The following is a 13,156-nucleotide window of genomic DNA, read 5'->3' on the forward strand; positions in this document are numbered from 1 at the left end:
GTGACATTTCCAGATAGCCTGATGGCACTGGATTTCATTGGTGTATTAATGTAGCTTTTCTGTCTGAATGCTTGCACGTTCTACAGACACTGCATAATGGTAGAGCAGAGGTCAAAAAACTACAACTCAGGAGGTCATGAGTTTGGTTCACTTATTGATTGCTGCACTTTAAGCACCCCGGTTTTTACTTCTTAGAAAACCATTCCAGCAACATCTCAGTGTATGTTGCTTTGCGCCAAAATGTCAGGTCAGAAAACTACAACTCAAGAGGTCATACGTTTGGTCCACCTGTTGGCTTAACACCATTTTACTTTTGGGCTAGCAGTTCTGGCAGTTCTTTAAGCAAAATCGCTTTAGGCCAAGCATCAGGTCAGAAAACTACAACTCAGGAGGTCATGAGTTTGGGTCACTTATTCATTGCTGCTCTTTTAGCACCAGTTTTTACTTCTTAGAAAACCATTCCAGCAAGATTTCAGTGTATGTTGCTTTGGGCCAAAGTGTCAGGTCAGAAAACTACAACTCAAGAGGTCATATATTTGGTCCACCTGTTGGCTCAACACTGTTTTACTCTTGGCCAACTGTTCCAGCCGTTCTTAGACCTCAAAATGAGTCTCAGGAGGTGGGTTTGGTCCTACCTGTTGGCTACTGTGTCATTCACACTGATTAACATTACCACTACTGTTCGAGCAGCTCTTCAATGTAAGTTGTCTTGATCTAAAGTGTGAGGTTGGAAATCTACAGCTCGAGAGGTCATACGTTTGGTCCACCTGTTGGCTTAACACTATTTTACTTTTGGGCTAGCAGTTCCAGCAGTTCTTCAAGCTAAATCGCTTTAGGCCAAGCAACATTCAGACAATTACAACTCAGGTGGTCATGGATTTGGTCCACCTGTTGACTTCTGTGGATTTAAGACCAATTTATGCTAGTACTGCCATTCTAGCAGTTCTACATTGTAAATCACTTTGTGCTAAGCATCAAGTCAGAAAACTTGAGTTGTCATGGGTTTGGTCCTGCCTGTTGGCCACTGTGTCATTAACACAAATTTATGTTACCATTACCGCTTGAGCAGCTCGTCAATATAAGTTGCTCTTGGGCTAAGCATCAGGTTGGAAAACTACAGCTCCAGAGGTCATGGGTTTGGTCCTATCTGCTGGCTTAACACCAATTTACTCTTAGGCTTCTGTTCCAGCAGCCCCTTAACATGAGATCCCTTAGGCTAAAGCAGAAAATTACAACTCAAACGGTCATGGGTTTGGTCCCATCTGTTGGCTACTGGGGCTTTAACACCAATTCATGCTCACAGTACTGTTCCAGCCATTCTGTAACGTAAGTTGCTTTGGGCTAAAGCCTCAGCTAAATGATTAAATGACTTAACAGTGACAGTCCAAATTTGAGCGACTGACCCCAAATGCATTCAAAATTCCTCAACCTTCTAACACCATGCCAAAATCATAAGAAGAATCCCAGCGCCTGTGTTTCAACACACTGTTAATCTGAGGTTCTCGTCTTGCTTTGGGCGCAATTTCCCTTTTTAAACTCGGGTTAAAACCGTTGGAGCGCTGGGGTGTATTTTCATTTCAGTTTTGCCCTCAAGATTAAGGGCATTATGGAATCATTCACATCGGCTTACATGGATCAATCGTGGCAGGGCTGCCTGGGTTAAAGCTAACTTAATTCCAGCTTCATCACCATTTTCAGGCCCTCGTGTCCTCCCGGAGGCCTGATGAGGCCAAGCTCAATAAGGAGACAAAGGGTTTCAGCTGCCAGCACGAGTTATGAGAGATGCAGTATGACGATCGCACCATGCTCACTTCATTTCTCATGGAAAAGCTGTGGAAATGTGTTTCATTACGAATTTTTGACAGAATGTCATTTCTAAGACAGCCGGAGACTGGTCACCCCCACAAGCCAGCCCCCATACACCCCCCGCCCCCCCGCCCCCTTTTTTTTTTGAATTTCCAGCAAAAAGTCCTATTTCTCATTCTCTGGCTTAGGATGGCCTTTGAATATGTCTCGTCTGAATTTAATAAGCACAACCACCGAATAATGACTCAAGACTTATTTCACCACAACACTCTCAAGGACCCTCTTATTAGCTGCATGAGGCTCTTCTGAACTTCTCTGTGAGGTTTTTCCTCATGCAGAGAACAACATATTTGAGAGGAAAGCACTTGTATGGGAAAAGAGAGAACAAAGCCGTGGTTGGTAAGGGTGGTAAAGTGTGGAGGGGAGGAATATCTTTTTTTCCCTTCAGAAAAATTCCTTAAACACTTAAGCTTAAACACATTTCTGACGCTTCAGGAACGAAGTTGTCATGTTTTTAATGAGCGTTTTCACACACAGTCACACCCACACAGAAATATCTTTTAAAAGGTAGGTTTTTATCATTTTTTTCATGTTCCAAGCCTGGTAGCGTGTTTTGCTCTTATGCAGCTTGACATTTAGCCTCTTTGCTGCTCAAGCAGATGTTGGGAAGTACAGTGCAATCGCCTACAGCTCTACTTACATGACTTGGCTAAGAAAGCACCTCTTCAGTCGGGCACAAATCTATATGTAAGTGTTTGATGTAAGTTTTTACATCAAAATGCTAATCTATTTCAAAGATCTGTTCCAAGCATGAGTATCTGAGAAACAGCACATCTTCTTCTGAAGTTCTCAGGCCATTTTTTTGCAGTTTGTGTTTTCAACACTGAAGAGGACAATGTAAGTATAAGCTCTTGAGATAAAGCATATAGAAAAATGTACAATTTCCCCTGTAAGATGCCCTTTATTTTAATATTAGTTACTGACATTATATGAATTTTGTTACTTGTGTTAGTCATACGTCTCTGGCCGAGCAATATTAATTACGTACAATTTCTATATATGCCCATCCCTGTACATTGGGGCAGTCGTGGGCTGGAGGTTAGGGTTCCAGCCTCGTGACCGGAAGGTCGCCGGTTTGATCCCCAGAGCCGACAGCACATGACTGAGGTGTCCTTGAGCAAGACACCTAACCCCCAACTGCTCCCCAGGCACTGTGGATTGGGCTGCCCACCGCTCCGGGCAAGTGTGCTCACTGCCTAGTGTGTATGTGGTGTTTCACTTCATGGATGGGTTAAATGCGGAGGTGAAATTTCCCCGTTGTGGGACTAATAAGGGTCTCTTAATCTTGCTTCCTGCAAATGACGACTTTGATTCGACTGCATCGATATACCTTTGATGTTTATTATTACACTTGGTGAGCAATTCCATCATGCTAATATGAAACTGACTGTATGAAGACCCTCAACCTCACCTAAACAGACCAGACTTAACAGACCTTTTCACACTTTTTTACTGGTTGCAGCTGTTTTGGTTCCCTTTTTACTGGCTAGTTTCTACAGTTTTTAAACAGCATTAGCTGTCTTCTTAAATGGTGACAGACCTTTTAATTCATATTAAACTGGCTATTTCATTCTAAATAAAGCATCACAGGATTGCTTCTTTTCCAGCTGGTAATGAGTAGTTAGATTACTTTTTCAGGAGGTAATAAGTTTGATGTAATTAGTGATTTGAATGGATTTTTTGAGTAACTTTTATTTCTCTAGTAAATATTATATTAATCACAATATACCTTTGATGTTTATTATGTGTGTGACGCCCACTCCCAACAACATATGTCATAAAGAAAATTCATGAAAGTGATCTGTAATGCATTTTGAAACAAAACACTTTCAAATTTTCATAGAGGAAATAATCCATTTATGACGTTTTGCCTCCAAACCTCACCGATGATCCTTTATACACAGCAGTAGTCAGTGCAGTAGAAACCGATTGAATTTCTACTACATGGAAGCCATAAATATGACATTTTTACCACACGTTACCGCAGAACTGCACATAAATATGGTCTTAGGATGATTAACTGAATAACAGGCCTACACAGTACGTAGTTATTAAGGTGGGTGAGTTCTTATTGCGACATGTATGGAGAGAGGGAGTGAACGAAGGCCAGTCTGTCCCCTTCCCTGACCGGTCAGCCTGAATAAAGCCTTCACACCTCTCCCTGTTCCTGCTGCCTGATGCATAAACATTTTTTGTGTCTCCCACTATGAGAACGTGTTGGTGGATTACCTGTGTTACATCTGTTTTCACTTACTCTGCTATTCTTTATTATGTAAAATTATGCCTCCGTATACATGAGCGCTCTCTGCTAATCCCCCCCTCTCTCCACCTGGTGAATTTGACCCCAATTCGTGTTTCCCTCCATCGCAGCTCTAGAGACTGCTTTTTTTCACCTTCCTTTTCTTTCTCCTTTTTTTCGTTATTGAAGCCACGTGCAAGAGAGCCCGCTGACCTGGCAGCCTACTTGGACTAGTGGAAAAAAAGGGAATGAGTGGAAATTAATCTTCTGACAATAACAGTTTGAAATGGGCTTGTTTTTGTATTTGTGTAAGCGTGGTAGTGTAGAGAATGGCGGTCGGAATGGAGAAATATGGCGTGTCGGTGGTGTATGTACTTAACCCGGTTGAGGCAATCAAGACTGGGCGCTTTGAAGCTCTTTGAAACAAAGAAGGAACGTTAAGAGCGGGATAGGCCCAACTACAGCACCCCCCCCCCCCCCCCCCCCCCCCAAATGTTTTCTACTCGGATTCCTTTTCTTCTGCACCTCCTCAAAGGAAACGTTGCACTTCTGACAACTGAAGTTCAAGAGCTTTTCCGCATCAGAATCTTCAAACCGAAAACTATAGCATCGCCTTTGTTTTCTATGAGGCTCACTATAGCTGAAGGTGTTCTCCTGCCAAACAGGCCTTTTTTCCTGAGGCCCTTCAAAAGCATTGACTGGTCTTCCCTACCACATTTGATGTTTCTGCTTTTCACCTCAGTTAATCCTGTTGGTTCCCGGAATTATCAGCAGGCCTGTGTTGCGGAGGTATGTCTTAGTGGGGGATAGCGGCCTGCATAAACATTTTTTTCGGCCCGAGGTGTTGAAATGGCAGCTCGGGGTTCGGATTGCAGTGCAGCCTGTGGCTCGGTTCCCTCTGTACCTCTCTCGATCCCTTTTTCTCCTTTTCCAGCTCTCCTCTGGCTTTAGCGTCTTTGTGCTTTCATCCTGCTGATTTTGTCCCTCCATTTGCAGTTCAGTTCATACATTTTAACACTTACATGTTGAGAGTTAAAACTGGCAGTTTACTGCAGTAGTTACACATAATTTGTAATTGCACATGTAATTACTTAGTAGCTCGTAATAATAACATTTACATTGCATTTACGTTGCATTTACGTTGTATACGGACACATCTGTGTTTGCATTTCTGTATTTTTTTCTGTGTATCTCAATGTCAAGCAATGACAAAAACATGGCATAAATCGGGAGGTTTTTATTTTTACCAAACAAGACTTAACAATAACTTAAATCATAATAAAATATCTCCTTCAACTGAATGATTAGAATACACACTTCTTGATTTTATGGGTTACACTGTCAAGAGTTTACATATATTTACAGTGGATACACTGCAACAGCCTACTGTTTAAATAAAGCAGACTGCTGTAAAATTATACATTCTGGGAGAAACTGGTCATGTTTCCTGTCAATGAAGTTAAAAAGTTGGATCTTACAGTAAATAAGTGTTATTTGCTACGCAAGTTAAGAAAGTGACTACTGTGTGCGGTAGCCTGTCTCTGAACACTGTAGTGACAGGGATGGATCTCACATTTTTTTTCTCTCTCTACTCTTTACACGAAGATACTATGGCAGCTGTTGCTTCCACCGTGTTGCAGAAGGGACTTTACAGCTTTGGTATACAAAGGTGCACCATGCGCTCCGTCCCCCCTGCTGGAAAGAGACGCTAAACATTTTTGTTTAATGTTGTTGATGCTGTTGTTCTTCAGTTTAAAGTCTGCACATGTGTTATTTGTGTTGTGTTTTGGTTTAGATCGTGCGGGCTGGTTGGCCACTGCGAATAGAATGGCTATAAGTGGCCTTCCTGCTGTTCAAGCTGGTTGATAGTGGCTTATTCTGCTGGTTTGAATAAAGAGCAAATTTCCTGAGCAATAATTATGGCCTCACCTGACTCCTCTTCAGCACAATGCCACAGTATGTTTGAATGTATTTTCCATGTTTTGTTATTCTAAACATGATGATGCTCGTGTTTCAGTAGCTAGTTTATCCTGCCATGTTATAATTAATAATGCAGTAACAGCTGTAATGTGATGTTCAGTTCATGGTGGGATTGATAAACAGAACTACGGTGGTGTTTCATGAGCTTTCTCTGTAAAACAGACCTCAGAATAGCTGTGGGTGCACTTTAGAGTAATCGCAATATAGGAGTGCACTTAGAAATCCAGTACTGTAATTGTATAATATGCAACCCCAATTCCAATGAAGTTGGGACATTGGGTAAGATATAAATAAAAACAGAATACGATGATTTGCAAATCCTTTTCAACCTATATTCAACTGAATACACTACAAAGACAAGATATTTAATGTTCAAACGGATAAACTTTGTTGTTTTTTGTAAATATTCACTCATTTTGAATTTGATGCCTGCAACACGTTCCAAAGAAGTTGGGACAGGGGCAACAAAAGACTGGGAAAGTTGAGGAATGCTCAAAAAACACCTGTTTGGAACATTCCACAGGTGAACAGGTTAATTGGAAACAGGTGAGTGTCATGATTGGGTATAAAGGGAGCATCCCTGAAAGGCTCAGTCGTTCACAAGCAAGGATGGGGCGAGGTTCACCACTTTGTGAACAACTGCGTGAGCAAATAGTCCAACAGTTTAAGAACAACGTTTCTCAACGTGCAATTGCAAGGAATTTAGGGATTTCATCATCTACAGGCCATAATATCATCAAAAGATTCAGAGAATCTGGAGAAATCTCTGTAAGTAAGCGGCAAGGCAGAAAACCAACATTGAATGCCTGTGACCTTTGATCCCTCAGGCAGCACTGCATTAAAAACCCACATCATTCTGTAACTGATATTCCCACATGGGCTCAGGAACACTTCAGAAAACCACTGTCAGTGAACGCAGTTCGTCTCCATCTACAAGTGCAAGTTAAAACTCTGCTATGCAAAGTGAAAGCCATAAATCAACAACACCCAGAAACACCGCCGGCTTCTCTGGGCCGAGCTCATCTGAGATGGACTGACGCAAAGTGGAAAAGTGTCCTGCGGTCTGGCGAGTCCACATTTCAAACTGTTTTTGGAAATCATGGACGTCGTGTCCTCCAGGCCAAAGAGGAAAAGGACTGTCCGGATTGTTTTCAGTACAAAGTTCAAAAGCCAGCATCTCTGATGGTGTGGGGGTGTGTTAGTGCCCATGGCATGGGTAACCTGCACATCTGTGAAGGCACCATTAATGCTGAAAGGTACATACAGGTTTTGGAGCAACATCTGCTGCCATCCAAGCAGCGTCTTTTTCAGGGACGTCCTGCTTATTTCAGCAAGACAATGCCAAGCCACATTCTGCATGTGTTACAACAGCGTGGCCTCGTAGTAAAAGAGTGTGGGTACTAGACTGGCCTGCCTGCAGTCCAGACCCGTCTCCCATTGAAAATGTGTGGCGCATTATGAAGCGCAAAAAACGACAACGGAGACCCCGGACTGTTGAGCAACTGAAGTTGTACATCAGGCAAGAATGGGAAAGAATTCGACCTACAAAGCTTCAACAATTAGTGTCCTCAGTTCCCAAACGCTTATTGAGTGTTGTTAAAAGGAAAGGTGATGTAACACAGTGGTAAACACGCCCCTGTCCCAACTTCTTTGGAACATGTTGCAGGCATCAAATTCAAAATGAGTGAATGTTTGCAAAAAACAATGAAGTTTATCCGTTTGAACATTAAATATCTTGTCTTTGTAGTGTATTCAGTTGAATACAGATTGAAAAGGATTTGCAAATCATCGTAGTCTGTTTTTATTTATGTTTTACACAACGTCCCAACTTCATTGGAATTGGGCTTGTAGTATGAGTACTGTGAGTACAATAGATAAACAGTAAATTATTGTGCACTCTTTTTGTTGTGCTACACTCTTAGAAATGATGGTAGGAAACTGTCACTGGGGCAGTTCCCCTCTTTTCACTGGAGTGATACCCACATAGGATACATCTCAGTACCTTTGGTCAGGGATCATAATTGTACCATCATCCATTGAAATTATATTGTCATCATGTCTTCAAGCTTTTTTATTGTTCCGTTTTAAAACTTTAGGTTGTGAAAAGGTACAAATATGTATTTTACACCTGGTAAAAACTTACTTAAGGTACATAATTGGACCTTAAAGCCAGTGTTGCACCTTTAGGGGTGCATTAACATTTTGTGCACCTCAGTATTTGAATGAAAACTGCACCTGCACTGTACGGTTATTTCTAACAGTGTGGCGAGATGTAATTCAACAAAATGGAAGAAAATGTGCGTTAAGGTGTGAGCAATACGCCAGACTAATGAAGACCAAAATTCTTTGAATGTTTGGAATATATACACTAGAGTAATATCAGTGACTCTTTTAAGACCCATTGCTTCTCTGCTGCAGACGCCTCTGTGAAAGGTTTGCGGTGCCTTTTGTGTTTCCTCCTGTTTCACTCTTACTGTGTTTTTCTCCCTTTAATATACTTACTTTGGCACTATTCTAGCATTCCTGCCTCTTCATCCACGTTATGAGTATTACATGCTGCTTGTTTATATTCTGAGTCGCTGTGCAACACAGTTACGAACATTTGCTGATTCTGAAAGTTCTTCAGAAATAAATATATCACGACTCAACTTGAAGTCCATCATGAAGCGTCCGACAATGGTAATCTGAAACTGGATCCAGAGTGGACAGAGGCTGAGTTAAATAGAGTTACATCAACACCCACTGGACATGTCTCTCTTCATCCCCAAAATGATCTCCTCATTACTGAGAAAAGGCTTTGGATTTTCAGCCTCCACCACACAAGGTGTCTGATGAGACCGCACGATTAGGCCAACGGGGCTTCTTGTGCGCCCATGTGGGCCGTATTACGTATGCGTGCAATGTCCTGTACATGTTGCATGCCTTAGCACATGGGCCTGTGCTGAGCTGCTGGATCAGATTGCCGCCTCGTTCATGCGTGCGTGCGTGCGTGCGCGCGCGCTTGGTGCGTAGGCTAATGAAGTTGGGCGCGTGTGACTCGAGCTCCAGCTCTAGCTCCAGGTCCCGCTGCCTACTCCTTGCCAGGTTTTTTGGTAGGTTTTATCTCAGGCAGCTGCTGCGGAGAGACTTCAGCCACGGCACCGTGCACCCCCCCCCACACACACACCTCCTCCCCACCCCCTCTTTTTTCACTCAAAATCCAGCCCAGTCTGCTCCGCTCGAGCTCGATGCGACTGGGATTTCCTCAACTTGCTGCAAAACGCGCGCTCTCGCGCACACATAGGCTCTCAGATAGAGACTTCTGGCGAGCCACGTCCGAGCTCGGGTCCTCTCCTCGCTCCCTCCACCCCTCACACACACACACACACACACACATTCGCTCCGTCTGCGGCTGGCTTTCTCTCTCACACACCCCCCCCCCCACCACCACCACCCCGCCGCCCCCCGCCTCTCTCTCCCTCTCTCGCTCTCTCTCCTCCGCGCAGCGATGGCAAGGCGACGCTTGATTTTGCCTCGCGCCTGAACGCGTGAACGCGTCTCCTTCGCGTTTTTGCACCGCTCTCCCTTTTTCAACCCTCTCCGGCTCTCACTCTCGACCTCGACAGCGCGGACATGGCGCGTTAGGGGGGCTCGTTTTCGTTTTCTACGCCCCTCTCTCTTCTTCGCCGCGCGCTCGGCTTTGGGCTTTTGGGATGGAGTTTATGCGAGGAGCTCGTGCTGGAAGAGCAATGCAGCAGCGCGCGGGGCTTTGCGCCGCACGTCGAGACTGAAGCAGCACCAAGAAAGACCGCGACCACCGACAAGAACAGCCACGAAAGAAGAAGAAAGCACCAGAAACGCGCAGCTGGGACCCTCGGTGAGTAAGCAGGCCTCCGTCTCCCTCTGTTCCCCCACTTGACCACATGCGATGCAGGCAGGACGTCTCCGCTGCCGTCCTCTTCACCGCGCTGTTTTCCGCCCGACTCCGTTCTGCTTCGTAATCTCAGCATCTGTCGGTGCAACAGGGCACCGGGCGCTTGGGCCGAATAGCGCGCCCGCACGCGCTGAGCTGGACGAATGCGTCGGTAGTTGGGAGTAAACGCAGAGGAGATGAGGCTGAAGTTGCAGGTCTCGAGGCTCCAGCCAGCCGGTCAGGCTCGGTGTAGCGCGGCCGTGCTGTCCCGTTGGCTGCTCGACCAAAACAACGACGTTTGACGCTTTTTTAAAAGCGTCTTTTTTTAAATTAAGTTTAAACAGAGTTAGGAGGGCAGCAGGTTTTAATTCAGCAAATGAGCCCTGCGCTCCACAGCAGGATGCCAGATGTGGCTTGTCTGGGCTGCTTAATCTAGTTTTGGATTAGAAAGATGAGGAATTATAGATGAAGCATTTAATCAATGGAGGCCGTGTGTGATGGAGCACACCAGCCAAAGCATCATTCGCATCACCTATGTCTTGTTTTTGGGGCATCTGCGTGCAGTGAGATCTTTCCCTGCGTTTTCCATTTGTTTATATATATATATATATATATATATATATATATATATATATATATATATATATATATATATGTGTGTGTATACATATGTGTGTGTGTGTGTAAAACTTTACTCTTAAACAGAGAGTGTATCTAACCGAAGCAGCACCTGGCTGGATGAATGAATGTGATCATGATTGTGTAGAGATGTCCACAGTGAGCTCTACTGCTGCGGCAGAAATTAGATCATTTTACTGCACATGCATAATTCACTCAGCTATGAGCTGCCCATGTCCAGACGTGTGTGTTGTGAACCCACACACACACACACACACTGCTGTTTAGGCTACCCTGAGTGCATGAATCAAAACAACAAACCATACCAAAGCTAACGAGGGCTATTTCTCCTATGTTGAGCGCGGATAATGAGAAAAGCAGCCATTTCATATTCAAAATAAAGCCGAGACAAGTGGGCAGCACAAGAACAGAGCCAGAGCCCCTTCAAAAGCAGAGTAGAGTGGAGATTAGTAGTATTATTCTGCTTTTTTCACTTGGAAAAACTTGCTGTTGGTCTATTTCGAGAGCAGACTTAACCACTTTGGTGACATTTTTCCTCTGTAGGCCAAAAAAAGTACATTATTTTTGAGTAATTTGGCCTTTGATCGGCCAGAGGCTGCCCACTGCTCAGTCAGTCGTGCTTTCATTCACTCATTCATTTCACCCTTTCTAACTGACAGAAAGGAATTCTCAACAAATGGGCCGTTGTTGGAGCTCCCAACTCCACCCGTGCTGGGGCCTCGCCCTGCCCACCTTCGCTGGGATTGGCTACTAGTTGGCACTCAGGAGCAGTTCACCCAATGCGAACTACGAACCAATCGTAGCGCAGGTGGGCGGGGCTGGTTCCAATACAGGTGGGGAAAAAAAGAGACCCCTTCCATTTGTTCTGCTCTTCTTCAGGAAAACCTTTTCGAGTTTGGTGTGATTTCTTGCGGGTTTCTTTTGGTCTGCCTAGTTGTCCATTTACATATCAAAAGTAGCTCCAAAAGTTGGGCTACCATCCCCCCTCCCACCCCCAACACTTCAGTTAAGCCAGGGAGGTTTTCACATTTGTGGAGAGAGACCGAAGGTTTCATCTGTTTTGTTGTTGTTGTTTGCTGTTTCGAGATTTTCTCTCAGGGTCAGTTACAAAGACAAAAAAGCAGCAGAGAATGCGGCTTGTAAACATGATATTTAGACCTGTTTCCTGCTCTGTTCTGGGTGAAAGAGCTCGAGAGAGTTGGCTGGCTGTGAAAAGGGACTGAAAAGGCTGGCAGGTAAATTATTCTTTTGCACAGAATGTGTGCAAAGCAGCCTTTGTGCAATTTTAATCGCTCGTACCAGTGCTGATGTTTCTTTGACTCAAAATGGAGCACATTATGAAAGCACATATACATAAAACATTGATTTAGTACGTACTATACCATATACTGTGTGCTATAACTTTTAAGCCGCCTGTTAACATATTCCATGCATTTTTCACCAAGCTTGAATGAAAGCGTGTGTGTTTTATTGATTGAAATATTTTTTAACTAACTCACTGTTTATTTATTTTAACTCTCGGTTTATTGATGTATTATTTAGTCATTCACTCTTGCGGATTTGCCTGACACACATCACATACAACCCTCCCACGCTCGGCAAACTGTGGTCCAGCCTTAGCTCTGCTAGTTTTACTACCTTTTCCTCTTTCATCTCTTCAGTACTGTCTTATTAGCAGGTGATATAAATGTAGCACCGCCACATTTCTGACACTTAGAGCGGGCACTGCTGTGAAGACCGTTTAAACAGCACGCTTGTTTTAAAAGAGTGGTCCTCTAAGAGATCTGTCGTACTGGATGTTACTAATTGGGTTATCCTGTCGCTATGAAGAGGAGTCGTGATACGGCAGAGAGAGACATAGAGAAAGAGATTGTGTATGGTTTGGCTCAATAAGCCAAATTCTGCCAGGTGCTTAAGGGGCGATTAGGTGAGTCGTTGAAACTACTTGGACGCTGTTGGTTTTGCAGAATGAGTCCGAGAGCATGAGAGAGAGAGAGAGAGAGAGAGAGAGAGAGAGATGGATTTTCTGTATTCAAGATTAGAGCTGCATGATGTGAAGAAATGCCATAGTGTTATAAATCATTGCTGTCGTGCAGAGACTTTTATCTCAATTTTTGTCCCTTTTCTTCCTTTTTTTGCATAATTTGGGAGCTGCAGTTACCCTTAAAATATGACGATGAGCAGCCCAGCAGAAATGGTCCAAAAAATATTATTACATTGGCATTTATTGTTTACATCTTCTCCTGTAAAGTTATTATTTTTTAAAAATTAGGTTTTGTTCCAAAAGCACAGATGCTGTGATTTGAATATGACTTGGTGTTATTAACCATAACCGTTTGGCTGTAAATACTATATTTGCTAAATATTCAATACATTCAGACTATTGCCATATATTGAAAATTTGGGCGGGCAAAATGACAATTTTTCACATTATCATGATAAATTATGTTCTATTTGTCAACATGTTGTCAGTCAGAACCTTGTATCTCCATTATTTTTGTTTTTTGTTTGGGCTTTTGCACATTTTGAAAACACCAGCT

General features: G+C 43.5%; 1 protein-coding gene across 8 annotated transcripts in view; it reads left to right on the forward strand.

Annotated features, from left to right (window-relative positions):
- The first annotated feature begins 9,525 nt into the window (after positions 1-9,525).
- LOC108436868 (adhesion G protein-coupled receptor L2-like) overlaps positions 9,526-13,156 on the forward strand; it is a 172,879-nt gene continuing 169,248 nt past the window's right edge. For all 8 annotated transcript variants that reach the window (XM_037547743.1, XM_037530822.1, XM_037547748.1 and 5 more), the window contains exon 1: positions 9,526-9,941. The gene's annotated coding sequence lies outside the window, so the exon portion shown is untranslated. The remainder of the gene's footprint in view (positions 9,942-13,156) is intronic.

Source organism: Pygocentrus nattereri, chromosome 2, assembly GCF_015220715.1.
Source record: "Pygocentrus nattereri isolate fPygNat1 chromosome 2, fPygNat1.pri, whole genome shotgun sequence".
Taxonomy (NCBI): Eukaryota; Metazoa; Chordata; class Actinopteri; order Characiformes; family Serrasalmidae; genus Pygocentrus; species Pygocentrus nattereri.